At 33.5% G+C, this 14,689-nt stretch overlaps 1 protein-coding gene across 2 annotated transcripts in view; it reads right to left on the bottom strand.

Annotated features, from left to right (window-relative positions):
• LOC145303463 (syntaxin-17-like) overlaps positions 1-10,773 on the bottom strand; it is a 61,834-nt gene extending 51,061 nt beyond the window's left edge. For both annotated transcript variants that reach the window (XM_080144801.1, XM_080144802.1), the window contains exon 1: positions 10,491-10,773. The gene's annotated coding sequence lies outside the window, so the exon portion shown is untranslated. The remainder of the gene's footprint in view (positions 1-10,490) is intronic.
• Positions 10,774-14,689: the final 3,916 nt, after the last annotated feature.

The following is a 14,689-nucleotide window of genomic DNA, read 5'->3' as shown; positions in this document are numbered from 1 at the left end:
TTTAAATCTATCGAACATCTTTGCAAAATTATATTCAAACCATTTTATTTTTAGCCTTTAAATTTATAAATAATAAGAGGTTAAGGAGTGGAGATTAAATGTTATATATTTCATTATGAATTTTTTGTAAACGTTTAAGTTTGCAATAATCCTCCTGAAAGTCTTGGACAAATCTATTTTTTTTACAAATTAGTCACCATTTATCAGGGCCCGGAGGCCATTCGAGGATAAGAGTTAATGAGTGTACAGTGGTCAAGGGGAAATGTCAGTCATCATTAGTAGTGGAAATTTTGTAAATTGGATTACTTAAGGAGATGGCTCATCAAGAATTTGTTCACATTGGACTTGGAGACAACCATATTGTAGTCAGTTGGAATGCAGGAAAATGGTACAGAGTTCCACAGGTGTGCAGTTCTTAGAAAGAAGCTTTGTTCATGGAATCTACATTTAGTTTTAGGCACAGATAAAGAGTGGAGGAAATTATTGATTGCGATTTCAGCTAGCCGAGTGTTTTTCATGAAAGTCAGGCCAGGGGGGGACCATAGATTTGAGCTTAGATGAGCATTTGCCATGAAAATAATGATAAAGCAGAGACAGGCTCGCTACGTCTCTTCTGTGGGAAAGAGGTTCCAGGGAATAGAAAAGGGCATCCCCCATTAAGCTACAAAGACTATTTTGAACTCTGTCAAGGCAAAATAAGCTGCTTCTAGCAGCTCCTGCCCAGACCAGATGTGGCAACAATACTCTATCCTTGGCTCTTATACATGTAGAGAATTGCATCAGCAGGTAGATATCTACTGGAACGGTAGAATGATCCCACCATTTTCCCAGCAACCTTGGCAACGGATTTTGCAGTTAGATAAATTACAATGCATAAAATTAGTGTTTTAACATAAACCATGTTTTGTGAAAAATTAAGTAAAAGAAAATAAGTTGATATTGATTAATGTCAAAACACATTTTAAATGAAAATATTGTGGAACCCCTAAAAAAAAAAAAAAGCAAAAATAAAACATAATAGTAAAAAAGTGAAGTTAAATAAAGCTTGCCCCCTCCCCCTCTTTCTCAGCAGAATTTTTTTTATTCTAGTATCATAGATTGAAATGAACATCAGGATGAAGGAAAGAATAAAGGAATTACACAAAGAGAAAGAGCGTGCAAAATTGATCTCTTAGTTATGAGAGAGAGAGAGAGAGAGAGAGAGAGAGAGAGAGAGAGAGAGAGAGCATTAGCATTAATTTTGGCAATATATGTTGTAAATAAATAGGAATTGAAAAGAAATAACCATTTTTTTCTGATTATAATATTCTTGTTTTTATTAATTTAATTCTGCTCACTTAGTGTAGGAAATTTATTACTGTGAGTCCAGAATGAGTTTACAAATTGTTTCAGCTAGAGGAAAATCCTCAAAGAGGAAAAATCCAACTAGCATCGTCAGAATTCATAGATGGATTCATCTATGAATTCTGACGATGCTAGTTGGATTTTTCCTCTTTGAGGATTTTCCTCTAGCTGAAACAATTTGTAAACTCATTCTGGACTCACAGTAATAAATTTCCTATATACTGCTCTGACTACACATTGAGCACTCTAGTCCGGTTTTTTCACCACTGGTATATATATATATATATATATATATATATATATATATATATATATATATATATAAATATATATATATATTTATATATATATATTTATATTTTGTTACATTTTCATCCCAAAGACACATTGCCACTTTGATGTACTATCAGGGGCCTAAGTTGCAGTAGGGAGTAGCCTTCATTGTTTTCCTCTCATTATTTCCAAATCAAATCATAACAAACTGTTGATTGATTATTTTACTATATTATGTCTATAAGATTTAACTTAAAACTCGACAAGCAGTAAAATCCCACCCCTTCAATGTTAAGATCCCCAGATGCTGAAAGGCATTCTACTAGATTTCCTCTGTAATTCTCAATCCCCATATTTCCTGCTTCCCTGACTGTACTAAACTGCTGAAGTTTAGATGTAATAAAAAGGGCTGAAAAAGGAGTATCAAAATAAATTAAAAAGGGGGTTGGAAATGAGTATAAAAAAATAAATAAAAATATACCAAAAATTATCTATTGCATAAGCAATTTTTTTTATTTTCCAAATCAAATACATGTTTGTTTAGAAAAGAAGGTCTAATATTTATCTTCGTTTAAAAGAAAAAAAAAAATTATAAATTTTTAAATATATCAGACATTTTTCAAACTATTCTGTAGTTAAATTTAGACATTGTAAGTAACCAGAGTTTCCTGGAAATCTTTAATTGAACTTTTTTGCTCATCATTTTCGAGTTAATGTTTTTTTGGTTTTTTTATTCTTTATAGAAATGTTTTATGAATATCTAAATTTAGAAAGTGAAATTTAATAAAATTTGGTCAATAAATGTAAAAATAATTTTCAAATTTCGTTTTGTCATGAAGAAATTAATATCCAAACGAAATGATAATCAAAAAAACCATGGCTGTCCATATAAAGATATGGCAAACAACCATAACCATTAAACCACATTAATGGAACAATAACAATTCCTGATGCCAAGATTCGAAAAGAAATCTTCCAAGGACATAGATTGTCTCTTTTACTCTACCGGGCTGTCTGCTAGTATATATATTATATAAGTGAGATGTTGGAATTTTTTTTTGTACCAATAATGGTGCATCCCCCTCCCCCCCTGTTTACATTTCTTATTTTTTATCTGGTTCTTATATATGATTTTCTGTATTTCGTATCCTTTATGATTTTTAGTTTTGTATATTTTGGATTTGTACAAAACTCTCTTTAATTTGAGAAAAGGAAAATGCTAGCTCCGTGATGACGTCACAAACCCAGCGCGAGATTTTTTCTCTTTTGAAATTCCGCAGACGTGGAGATTGGATGGCTGGTTCATTGCCCGACGCTGAAAATGGAATTTTGACGAGCCTCCTTCAAAGAAGAAAACCCGACAAGAACCCCGGGTATGTGACGAGACAGACTTCTGAAAATGATCTACGTGACTACGATTTTGCACGTATTTTAGAAGGAGTGAAATTATTTTAAAGAAAATACCTTTTTTTACGTGACAAGGAATTTTGGAATCTCCTACAAAGAAGAAAACCTGATAAAAAAAGAAAACCCGGACAAGCGATGCGGTCTTGCTTCTGAAATCCATCTGTGTGTCCACGGTTTGCACACAAACATAGAGGGAGAGAAAATTCTAAAAGGACTTTAAACAAAAAAAAAGGAAAAAGGCATGTGCCTGACTGGCTTTCAATTTGTGAGTACGCTCCAAAAATTTGTTTTATATGCGAGTGTGATTAGGAGATACTATTTTTGAATCTTATTATTGTATTCGTTAATGGATACAACAACATCTTTATAAGAACCAGTGTTATTTTTTTAATTGCATGTTACCTTGGCATTTCATGAGTTTAATGCCCGCAAAGGGAAAAATTTGCAACTTATTATTGTAAACAAAATTTCTTCTTTGTTTCAAAGCAGGACCTTTATATTTTATTCTCTACCCCCTCCCCCTCTTTTGTTTCATGCTGTTTTTTTTTTTCAGGTTAGTTACTTTAGCGTCAAATTTATCTGGAAGCAAGATAAAATTCCGACAGAGAATGTGTATGTGGTGTGAAGACAATTCTCAACCTATATACTGAACAAATATTTGATTAGACTTGAAATTTGGTATATAGGATATTCAGACACGTGGAAAACTTTTTAATCGGTTTTCATCCAGAAAAAAAGCTGCCAAGGGGGGTTAAAATTGCAAAATTGGTACGTGGGCAGTCATCAGATTTTTATTTGTTTGTCAACTGTTTCACGAATGCGCATGCACGAATGGTTCACATGACAGATTACTTATGTTAAGAATGAGTAATTTTGAAGACACTTTTAAAGATCATGTCAAGCTGGCCTACTGGTTATCGTACTTGATTTACTCTCTTTAGATTTTGGTTTTGTTCTCAGCTAGTGTTTTGTTTTTACTTACCAGAAGTGACTGTTTAGAAACAATATAATACTTGCATGCACATGTATCAATTCTGAATGAATTAAAATATAATATAGTAGCCTGCTAGTGTGTGTGTATATATATATATATATATATATATATATATATATATATATATAAAAATGTAAGAATTTATTGCTATAAATTAAGCATTAAATAAATTAAACCCTTAGGAATTTATTGGGTGAGGAAAAAAGTGGGAGGGGGCTGAAAAAAACTACTGGATTATTTCATATAAAAACAAAAAAAAACAAAAAACATCCTATTTATTTATTTTTTTTGAGCAATTATGCATTGAACACTCTCCAAAACTTAGCGGAAAGAAGAAAGAAAAATGATTTCAGAATTTGGAGTGGAGAATTAATTTTGAGTATAAATTTAACGTAAAATTATCCCACAATTCCGAGCCAATCTAGAATTTTCAGAGGTAGATAACAAAATTCTCTCTTTTCTTTTTTTTGGAAGATATGTTCTATGCTTCTTTTGGGATAGATGGGGAAAGTTTCTACTTTTTAGAACTATTAAGGGTGGTTTTACTAAGAGGAAGGGGAAGAGAACATGTTTTTTGCATTAGAGATGGGCTTTGACACAAATTGACCATTAGATTAACACCCTCCACCAAATATCTCTCCCCAGGATTAAAGGTCAGTGGTAAGGTTAGAGTAGGATTTTTGGGGGAGAGGAGGGGGATTATCATTTGGACTCAGGATTTTATTTATTTTTTCTCTTTAAATGTCTAATTTTCTAGTTTCTTTTTTATAAAATTATATTTTGTCAATAACTAAATTTTTAAATAATGAAAAGTAATGCTTTTTTTCCGCATGGTATCATCTCTCCCCAAATTCATTGAACTTATTACCATTGGTTATCTGCCCTAAAAAATGCTGGAGTGACTCGGAACTGATGTTAAATTTATATGTGAAACTCTAAAACAATTTTTTTTCCTTCTTTCCATCAGGTTTTGGGGGAACGTAAATAAAAAAATGGGAGGGGGAGAGATTTAGATGAGGGTTTTAATGTATAAATTTACAAAAACATAAATAAATAAATAAAAAAAAATTTAAAAAAACAAAAAAAGCAAACAACAACAATAACAAAAAAACAAAAAAACGCTGTTCTGTTTAATTGAGCTTTCACATCCAAACTTGAAACTAACTCAGTCAATACATGGGACTGACCCTGTAAGTACTGAGATCCTCTGGATAAACATTTATTGCAAGTACCAAACATTAATTTCATCACAAAGTTAAATCCACTATAATAAATTTCCATTTTTTCATAAACAAGTAAAACAATTTAAGCATTTGTTACTAGTTGAAAAAAAAAAAAAAACATGAATTACTTTGTAACCTTTCGAAATTAAAAAAAAAATATTGAAGTTTTTAAACTGTTGAGTAGAAAAGTCATTTAACCTAGCTTTAAAATTCTTAGCAAATACTCATTTAATTAAAAGATTGAACGTTTTAGAAATTAATTACAGCCACTCTAATATATAAAGGACTAATGTCTTGTTTTGTTTCATTTTACTTTAGTCAAACTTCTCAGAAACCAAGGGGCTCCCTTTCAGGGGCTAACACTTTATGCTGTTACTTGAGGTAACATCACTTGGAGAAGGCGCACCATTCCTTGTAAAAGTCAGTGTTGGCTAGTCATACCGAGGGACTGCAAATATTATGTCATTTTGAATATTTAGTCAGGGTTTACTTGCATGGAAAAGTGTCTTTATGTCAGGTTGTCCTGACAAACCCCCTGTACGGAGAGATATTAGACACTGGAGGATAGTGTCTAGTAGGCATTCAAGTTCTCTCCAATAGGCATTCAAATTTTTGTGTGTATGTGTGTTTGTATGTAAAGTTAAAAACAAAAAGTAAAGAACAAACAGCCACAAGGTTGGTATATTATTGATCAACGTGGCCTCCTATTAATAATACCTAAAATTTTAAAAATCATTTATTCTCTGAGGGTCAACTGAGCCAAGTTTCATCATGGGTGGGTCGTGTTTTTAGCTATGTGTAAATAAGTGAAAAAAAAAAAAAAAATGAAAACTTATTCCTTGAGGAATCTATTATATAGGGTGGGGCAGAAATAACAGGTGCTTTTGAAATTTTACATTACTAGAAATGGACCTCACATGAAAGATATTATACTCCACACTTGACTTTATAAAATGGCAAACCTTTTTGAATAAACTGACGAAAAAATTACCTAATTTTCAATAAATTTACATTTCATGATCATTTTAAAAAACGCCTATATTTCTGAACTTCTGCCCCACCCTTTATAAAAAGGAGAGTTTTCTCTGTGTGTGTGTGTGTGTGTGTATGTGCATGCCCAACTAGAAAGGAATGGGCTGAGTGTAGAAGAAACAGGTGGTTGGAGATAGGAAGGGAAAAGAGAGAGAGAGAGAGAGAGAGAGAGAGAGAGAGAGAGAGAGATGTTTTCATAGAAATATGTTACACTTAGCCCTGCTAATAATTTTATAAATAGAGATTAAAAAGATTACCATAAGAACAATTATTTATAGTTTAATCACGATTTGGTTAAATTAATAATTTAATGAAGTGTTACTATAACAATGATCAATTGCATTTTTCCAAATCCCATTCCCCCAAAATAAATAAATATATAAATAAAATGAAAGTCAAATTACTTCCGGATATAACTAATTGATTAATAATCTCGTTCGTGTCATTTTTTAAAAATAGCCAAAAAAAAAAAAAAAAGGATTGAAGAAAATGATTATACAACAAATAATTATTACCAAATGCAAGATACGTTACTTTTCTATCTACCTGGTTAAGTCTTTTGTTTTAATTTATTTTAAATCTTATATTTACTTAAAAAACAAAAGTCTGTTGAGTTTTAGTGGGCCCTCGATAATTCCTCAAAAATCGAAAATTAAAGAAAATACTGGTAACTGGTAGAACAATTACATATTTGTACAATTGGTGACATTTATTGGGTGAGTTTCTATTAGTATTTTGTTCAATTTTCAACTTTTCAGCAATTATCGAGTGTTTAAATAGTTGTAACAAAACCACCACTTTTTTTTTTTTACGTATTAATACAACTGATTTGGTAATCGGGGCTTGATAGACGAACACAAAACCTATCTTATATAAACTTGTTTTCTAGAGATTTTTTGGGTGTGCTGAAAACGAAGATTGCATTTAAAATTGGGGCCTGCAACTAGTTTTCACGATACTGAAGATATTTTTCTGCATGTTTCATGTAGTAATATAACACGACAGCCATATTTGCGATAATTCTTTTTTTGGCACGCCAGCATGCCAAAAAGTATGCCACGTGCCAAATTTCATTAAAAACAACTTTCTACAGAAAAAAAAAAAAAACTTATTTTTATATTTTTATCTAGCAAATAAACATAAAATTATATATAAAAAAACCACGTTTATTATTTTTAAAATCCAACAACAGAGCTGAAGTCAATATTTTCGATTGTAAAACTAATTTTAGTTTGTTAAAAAACTATTTTCTTTACGTCACAAGTGTCACACTCATACATGAATTCCATAGCTAATATAACATACTGACTCAACGGGTCACGGGTAGTCTAGTATAAATTAACATTGAGGCATAGACAATAGATTGCGCCGTAGCCCATATGGTTAGGTCGTCAGTATTGCACACTTCATGCATGCGATGACCTGGGTTCGCACCTATGTCGGAGCACGTCACTGATAAGATGCAGTACATCAAAACCCACTTTGGGTCTGACGTTGTCCGTTGTCGATGCAATTGCTCGATTCCATCTAATTCTGGGTTCTAGCTTTATCATAAAAATATATATGTGAACAGAAAGACAGGGTGGAATTATTCACTATTTTTCACGAAATTTCTGACACACGTAGGTGTGTCAGAAATTTCGTGAAAAATAGTGAATAATTCCACCCTGTCTTTCCAAGCTTATAACTCCTCGAAAAATGTAATTCAAGTCCTAATTTTTTTTTTTCAATTAAAAGAGCAAGGACCAAGGTTTCATTAAAAAAAAAAAACAACAACAAAAAAAGAAACAACGTGTTTTTTTTCAAAAAGGTTTTAAACTTCGGACTTTACAGGTAAATTTCTAAAAAACACTACTTTTTTTTTGTTTTAAATTTGAATATATTATTTATTGACCTTTTCTCTTCAATTTGTGATATATAACACTTTGGTGAGTAAATTAATTATTTACTTTTTAATAGACATTTCAAAATGGGAGGCGTGAATTATTCGACCCCCTGTCTTTCCAAGCTTATAACTACTCGAAAAATGTAATTCAAGCCCTATTTTTTTTTCAATTAAAGGATCAAGGACCAAGGTTTCATAAAAAAACAAAACAAAAAAAACAAACAAGTGGTTTAAAAAAAAAGGTTTTAAACTTCGAACTTTACATATCGATGATCGTACTATAGATTTTTTAACTTAATTTTTATTATTTTATCAATTACTTTTGATTTTTTTAACTTAATTTTTATTATTTTATCAATTACTTTCGATTTTTTAACTTAATTTTTATTATTTTATCAATTACTTTTGATTTTTTTAACTTAATTTTTATTATTTTATCAATTACTTTTGATTTTTTTAACTTAATTTTTATTATTTTATCAATTACTTTCGATTTTTTAACTTAATTTTTATTATTTTATCAATTACTTTTGATTTTTTTAACTTAATTTTTATTATTTTATCAATTATTTTCGATTTTTTAACTTAATTTTTATTATTTTATCAATTACTTCTGATTTTTTTTAACTTAATTTTTATTATTTTATCAATTATTTTCGATTTTTTAACTTAATTTTTATTATTTTATCAATTACTTTTGATTTTTTTAACTTAATTTTTATTATTTTATCAATTACTTTTGATTTTTTAACTTAATTTTTATTATTTTATCAATTACTTTCGATTTTTTAGGCACATGCGCAATTAAAAAAAAAAATTAAAACGGAACGAAATTTCAATTTACGAAAACAACCCTAAGACAGCGTTCTCCGCAAGTTTAACTCTTCATTATTTTGAAAATTCATTACGTCGTTTCTGTTTTGGACAAATATGGCTGCCGCGTTACACACATGAAACATACAGAAAAGTATCTTTTTAATATCGTGAAAACTAGTTGCCGGCCCCAATTTTAAATGCGATATTCGTTTTCAATACACCTAAACCCTCTTGAAAACAAGTTGTTTTTTGGTAGGTTTTGTGTTGGTCTACCAAACCACAATTACCCCCTCCCTCCGCAAAAAAAAAAAAAAAAAAAAAAAAAAATCATCCAGAACTTAGTTTACCTTTTTTATTTAGTAACATTTATTTGTTGTATTTATATTTCATCCCCCCCCTTTTTTTTGTTTCTTTGGATTAAAAATACCCAAAATTGAAAGTAAAATTACTTCCTGGTACAACTAATTTACAGAAAATATTGATATTAATTTTCTGGTGCTTCGATTCTTTTTTTAAAACGTGATTTTAAGCCAAAACAACTGTACTTAATTGCCATGTCTAAAATAGTAATATATCCCAAAATTACGAAAATTCATGGAGCACATTATTACTATTGTTAAAAAAAAAAAAGTTTCGCTATTGGTTAAAATAAAACGTCGCCATTAAAGTAGCGAAAAAGGAGACAAGTATGTCTTCTGTATTCGCAATCTTCGAGGTGTTCACATCTAAGGAAAATTCCATTCCCTCCAATTTTCCGTAAAACTTCTAGCTATAAATAATTGGTGTCATTCGTTCATTACAAGACTTTGTTTCGTTTCATTACACATTGTTTATGTTCCAGGTTTTTGTACTGCTCATCGAAATATGGTTTTCTTTTTAATAAAATGTTTATCGCTTGTACGTACCAGTCATTATAAAATTACGTGATTTTTGGAATATTTCATCTTCGTTCCGTGATTGGTACGTGACATCATGCAGCCTTTTTTTTTTTTCCATTTTCGGTGCTTGCATGCACTTATGGTACCGTGCTATAGTATTTTCAAATTAGATTAAAGTTTTACGATATCTTTTTTTTTTTTTTTTAACTGTTAGGTGAAAGTTCAGAATAATTACAAAACACACTCCCATGTTAAGAATGGCTTTCTAAATAATATCGTTATTATTTCAGCACGATAACATAAGTGCATAATTATCAACTGTACAAGTGGCACCCTATTTTCTTTAGTTTTAATTGCCATCATGAGTGCCACATAAAAAAAAAAATTTTTTTAATCGTAAGGCGGTACAATAAGTGCATAAGCACCATAAAAAGCCAATTATGTGTCGGAATTTTATGGATGAAGTTTAAGAATTTGGATTATTCCGACTACTATTCGAAAACGGAACAAGATCGGAGGTTACATCGGCCAAAACGTTGCGAAACATGCAAGATGCGCCATATTTTAAGTCCTTTTAAAACATTTCGTTTGTAATTTTTTTTTTATTACAAGAAAGAATTAAATAAAAAGACACTTACGTGGGTCTAGTTGAGGCACGCTTTCAGATTTAATTTGATTTTCAGGTCTTCCTGAGTTTGGATTTATTTTTTTTTTCACAATAAACACAACAAACAGCAAATTTAGATAAATTATCCTAACATTGAGTTTTGAAATCCACAATCGGGATGATCTGCCATTGTTGCAAATTACTTAAAACAAACAAACCCAGATGGTTTAAATGACACAAACAAAAAAACCCGTGAGAAAATCACATTATATTACAGGAATCTTTGTTGATAAAGCAAATAACCAAGTGCAGGTAACTCACTTCCGGTCTGGTTCCATGTCTCATTCTGTGCTACTGTGCACCACTAACTTCGTTCACGTTTCATCTTTGTTTTTACTTTTTTTTATTTTTATTATTTTCAGATGCTAGGATTATGTAACGCCAATCTGCTAAGTCAGATTTTATTTATACTTATTATTAAAAGAAAAAAAGCAAATGTTATTTTATTTTATTTTTTTACATCAGGTTTGGGCTATCAATGCTTTTCGCGCCGAAGTAAAAAACCCCCAAAAAACCCAAAAAACAATGCCATGACGCAGTTTATTTATTTTATTTTTATTTACTTACTGTCAAATTTACTGAGTGTTAATTGAGTATCAAATATGAGTGATAATATTTTATTAGTCAAAAATGTAGTGGGTGTCTGTACGATTACCCTCTTGTAGTTTTTCTTTTCGTCTTTTTTCAATTTTTTTCAGCGGATAATTATCGATTACACACTAATCTACCATATTATTAAAACCAAAGAAAAGCAAAAAAAAAAAAAAAAAAAAAAAAAAAAATTGAATATTTAAATATTTGTAGGGCATTAAGTCCATCAAAAGAAGGCACCTATCTCAAAAAAGAATCTGGCACCCTCATCCATGACCTAGACAGAATTGTTTTATGGTGCGAGGAATTCTACGAGGGGCGTGCAATAAGTAATGCCCCTGAGCCACTTCCAGTTGTCTTATCTAGCTGAAATTTTGCATGTGCAATGATTTATATCTCTACGGGTTATGTGGCAAATTACAGCTCTGAACGAATTGTGGTTTCTATTTTACAGGTGTTTGAACTGAGTCAGGTATGAAATGGAGCCTGTTGAATGTCGAGCAGTGATCCGGTTTTTGTATTTGAAAGGACGCACACCACCACAGGAGACTTTTGATGAAATGAAAGAAACTTATAGTGATAATGCCCCATCATATGACCTTGTAAAACGCTGGTATCATGAATTCAAACATGGTTGGAAGTCTGTGGAAACAGCTTCCAGACCTGGTCGCCCCCCCCCCCCCCACTTCTGCCAGTGATGAGGCATCTGTCCGTCAAGTTGAGGCTGCCATTTTGAAAGATCGGCGCATTACTATTCGCCAAATAATCCAAGATGTCAAGATTAGTACAGGGTCTGTGGAAACTATCATTCATGCATATGCATAAGGTGTTTGCTAGATGGATTCCCAGGTTGCTCACATCATTCCAGAAGCGAGAACGCATCGAGTGCTCGAGGATGAATTTGGAGATGTGCCAAGAAGATGAGTCAAAATTTTTCAAAAGACTGATTACACAGGATGAAACCTGGGTCCATCACTATGATCCAGAGACCAAAGCCCAGCTGCATTGGCAGTGGAAGCACTTGGACTCATCACCTCCAAAGAAGGCAAGGATGCAGCCCTCTGTTGGCAAGGTCATGCTCACAGTCTTCTGGGACCATGACGGAGTACTGATGACAGATTTCCTGGCAAAGGTTACCACAATTGCAGGAGTCTATTATGCTTTACTTTTTAGGAAATTAAGGGAAGCTATCAAAATCAAGAGGCGGGGCAAGATTAGCAAAGGTACCCTCCTCCTGCAGGACAACGCTCTGGTCCACAACTCACATGCCGCCAGATCAGAAGCACGGGCGTGTGGTTATGAAATCCTTCCCCATCCTCCCTACTCTCCTGACCTTGCACCTTCTGACTTTCACCTCTTCTCAGCCATGAAGTTGTTTTTGAAAGGAAAGCGTTTCCCAGATGATGCAGCCTTGCTTTCTGAAGTCACGTCGTGGTTGGAGGACCAACCTTGGCTGTTCTACAAAAACGGTCTCCAGAGCTGCATCAAACGATAGAAGAAATGCATAACTCTATGTGGTTCCTATGTAGAGAAAGACTAATAACTGTGCCAAGTTTCGTTGCTCTACTGCTATGCGAAGTGAGTCAAGGGCATTACTTATTGCACGTCCCTCGTATGTTACGTTGTATGCCACCAGACAACCAGGACACACTCCAGCTATTCATGCACTGAACACATCTTAAGAACATCCTTCACCCATCCTTCTATTGGAAGTGAGAGCAGTTATGGGAGGATGGTGTTACTGCAGAAGTACTACAGAGCGATGGTGAACCCATTGTCGAGATGTTTACAAGACTGTTTAATAAGTGCCTCTCCAGTAGAAAGGTCTCAGATAGATGGAGAAATGCATCAGTGGTCCTCATTCATAAGAAAGGAGACGCTGTAGATATTAAGAACTATCGGCCAATCAGTTTCTGTCAGTAACATACAAGGTATTCTCTCAGGTATTGCTAAGATGTATGCTAGGAACACTAGACAATCATCAACCATGAGAACAAGCAGGTTTCAGACCAGGTTACTCCACCATCGATCGAGGCTTTTAGTCAACTGCAAGATCCCACTGTGCTTTGTCTTTGTGGATTATGAAAAGGCTTCTTTTTTTTTTTTTTTTACAGGGTAGTTACTACTTATCAAGGCCCATAAGCCACTCGGGGATAAGGGTTATTGCGTGTACAGCAAGTTAGTATTGGAGATTTGATAAAGTGTCTTACTTAAGGGGGGCGGTTCATCAGGAATTTGTTTATGTTGGACTTGAAGACATCCAGGTTGTAGTCAGGTGGGAAACAGGCAAACGGAACAGAGTTCCATAGGCGTGAACTTCTAAGAAAGACGCTTTGTTCATGGAATCCACGTTTTGATTTTGGCACAGATAAAGAGTGGGGAAAATTTTTGACAGTAGTTTCAGCTAGACAGGTGTTTATCGTGAAAGATTGGCGAGGGGGGACCAGAGATTGGAGCTCAGACGAGCACTTGTCAAGGAAATAACGATAAAACAAAGACAGGCTCACAACGTCTCTGCTGTGGGAGAGAGATTGAAGGGAAGAGAGAAGGGCATCCCCCCGCTAAGCCACGAAGCCTATTTTGTACTCTGTCAAGGCAGGATAGGCTGTTTTTAGCAGCTCCTACCCAGATGTGGCAGCAGTACTCCATCCTTGGATGTACTTTGCTTTTATATAGATAAAGAATTGCATCAGCAGCGAGATATATTCTGGAGCGGTAGAAGGATCCTACAATTTTTCCACCGACCTTGGCAACTGTCTTGATGTACGTGTTCTATTTCAGATCAGGAGTAAAGCTCAGAAGCTTATCAAAACATGGAGCTTCCCCTAGGCGAGAGCCATCCATTTGAATTGATGCCAGATGGGGATCAGAGCATTGATGATGTAAAGTTAGGAGTTTGGTTTTAGATGCATTAAAAGTAACCAGCCACCTCTTCCCCCACTGTACCATGCGCTCGAGATCAGAAGAGAAAGAATCAGAGAACTTTGTCATTTACGGCCTTTGATGTGTTGCCATAGATGGTCGTGTCATCAGCATAGATGTCAACGAATGATTTAAGTATGTGTTTTGGGAGATCATTGATGTAGATCGGGAAGAGAGTTGGGCCCAGGATGAACCCCTGAGGGACTCCAGCATTAATACTGAGGGCCTCTGATTTCTGCCCATCAACCACTGCTCTTATGAGCCTATCAGAGAGAAATGACTTTTGATTTTTGATCTTATAGAGTTTGATCCACTGTTCACTGCCTTTTGAGAATCAAAAGGTTGACTCTACATATGTCACCTTGCTGAAAGACCTGTACAGTGGAGCTACCTCTACTCTAAAGCTCCATTGTGACAGCAACAAGATAAAGCTGGAGAGGGGAGCAAGACAAGGTGACAACATCCTGCCAAAACTCTTCACAACCTGTCTCCAGGATGCAAATAGTAACTCGGATTAAGTGGGAAGGTAGAGGAGTCAACATCTATGGCGAACACCTGTCACATCTCATCTTTGCTGATGATATTGTACTGATGGCACACTCTCCTCAGAACCTAAATGACATCCACTCTAAGAGCAAACCAGTTGGCCTCAACATA

Source organism: Euprymna scolopes, chromosome 19 (assembly GCF_053919585.1).
Source record: "Euprymna scolopes isolate OS-2025 chromosome 19, ASM5391958v1, whole genome shotgun sequence".
NCBI lineage: Eukaryota > Metazoa > Mollusca > Cephalopoda > Sepiida > Sepiolidae > Euprymna > Euprymna scolopes.
Note: the sequence above shows the minus strand (reverse complement) of the source record. Positions and strands in the feature narration are given on the sequence as shown.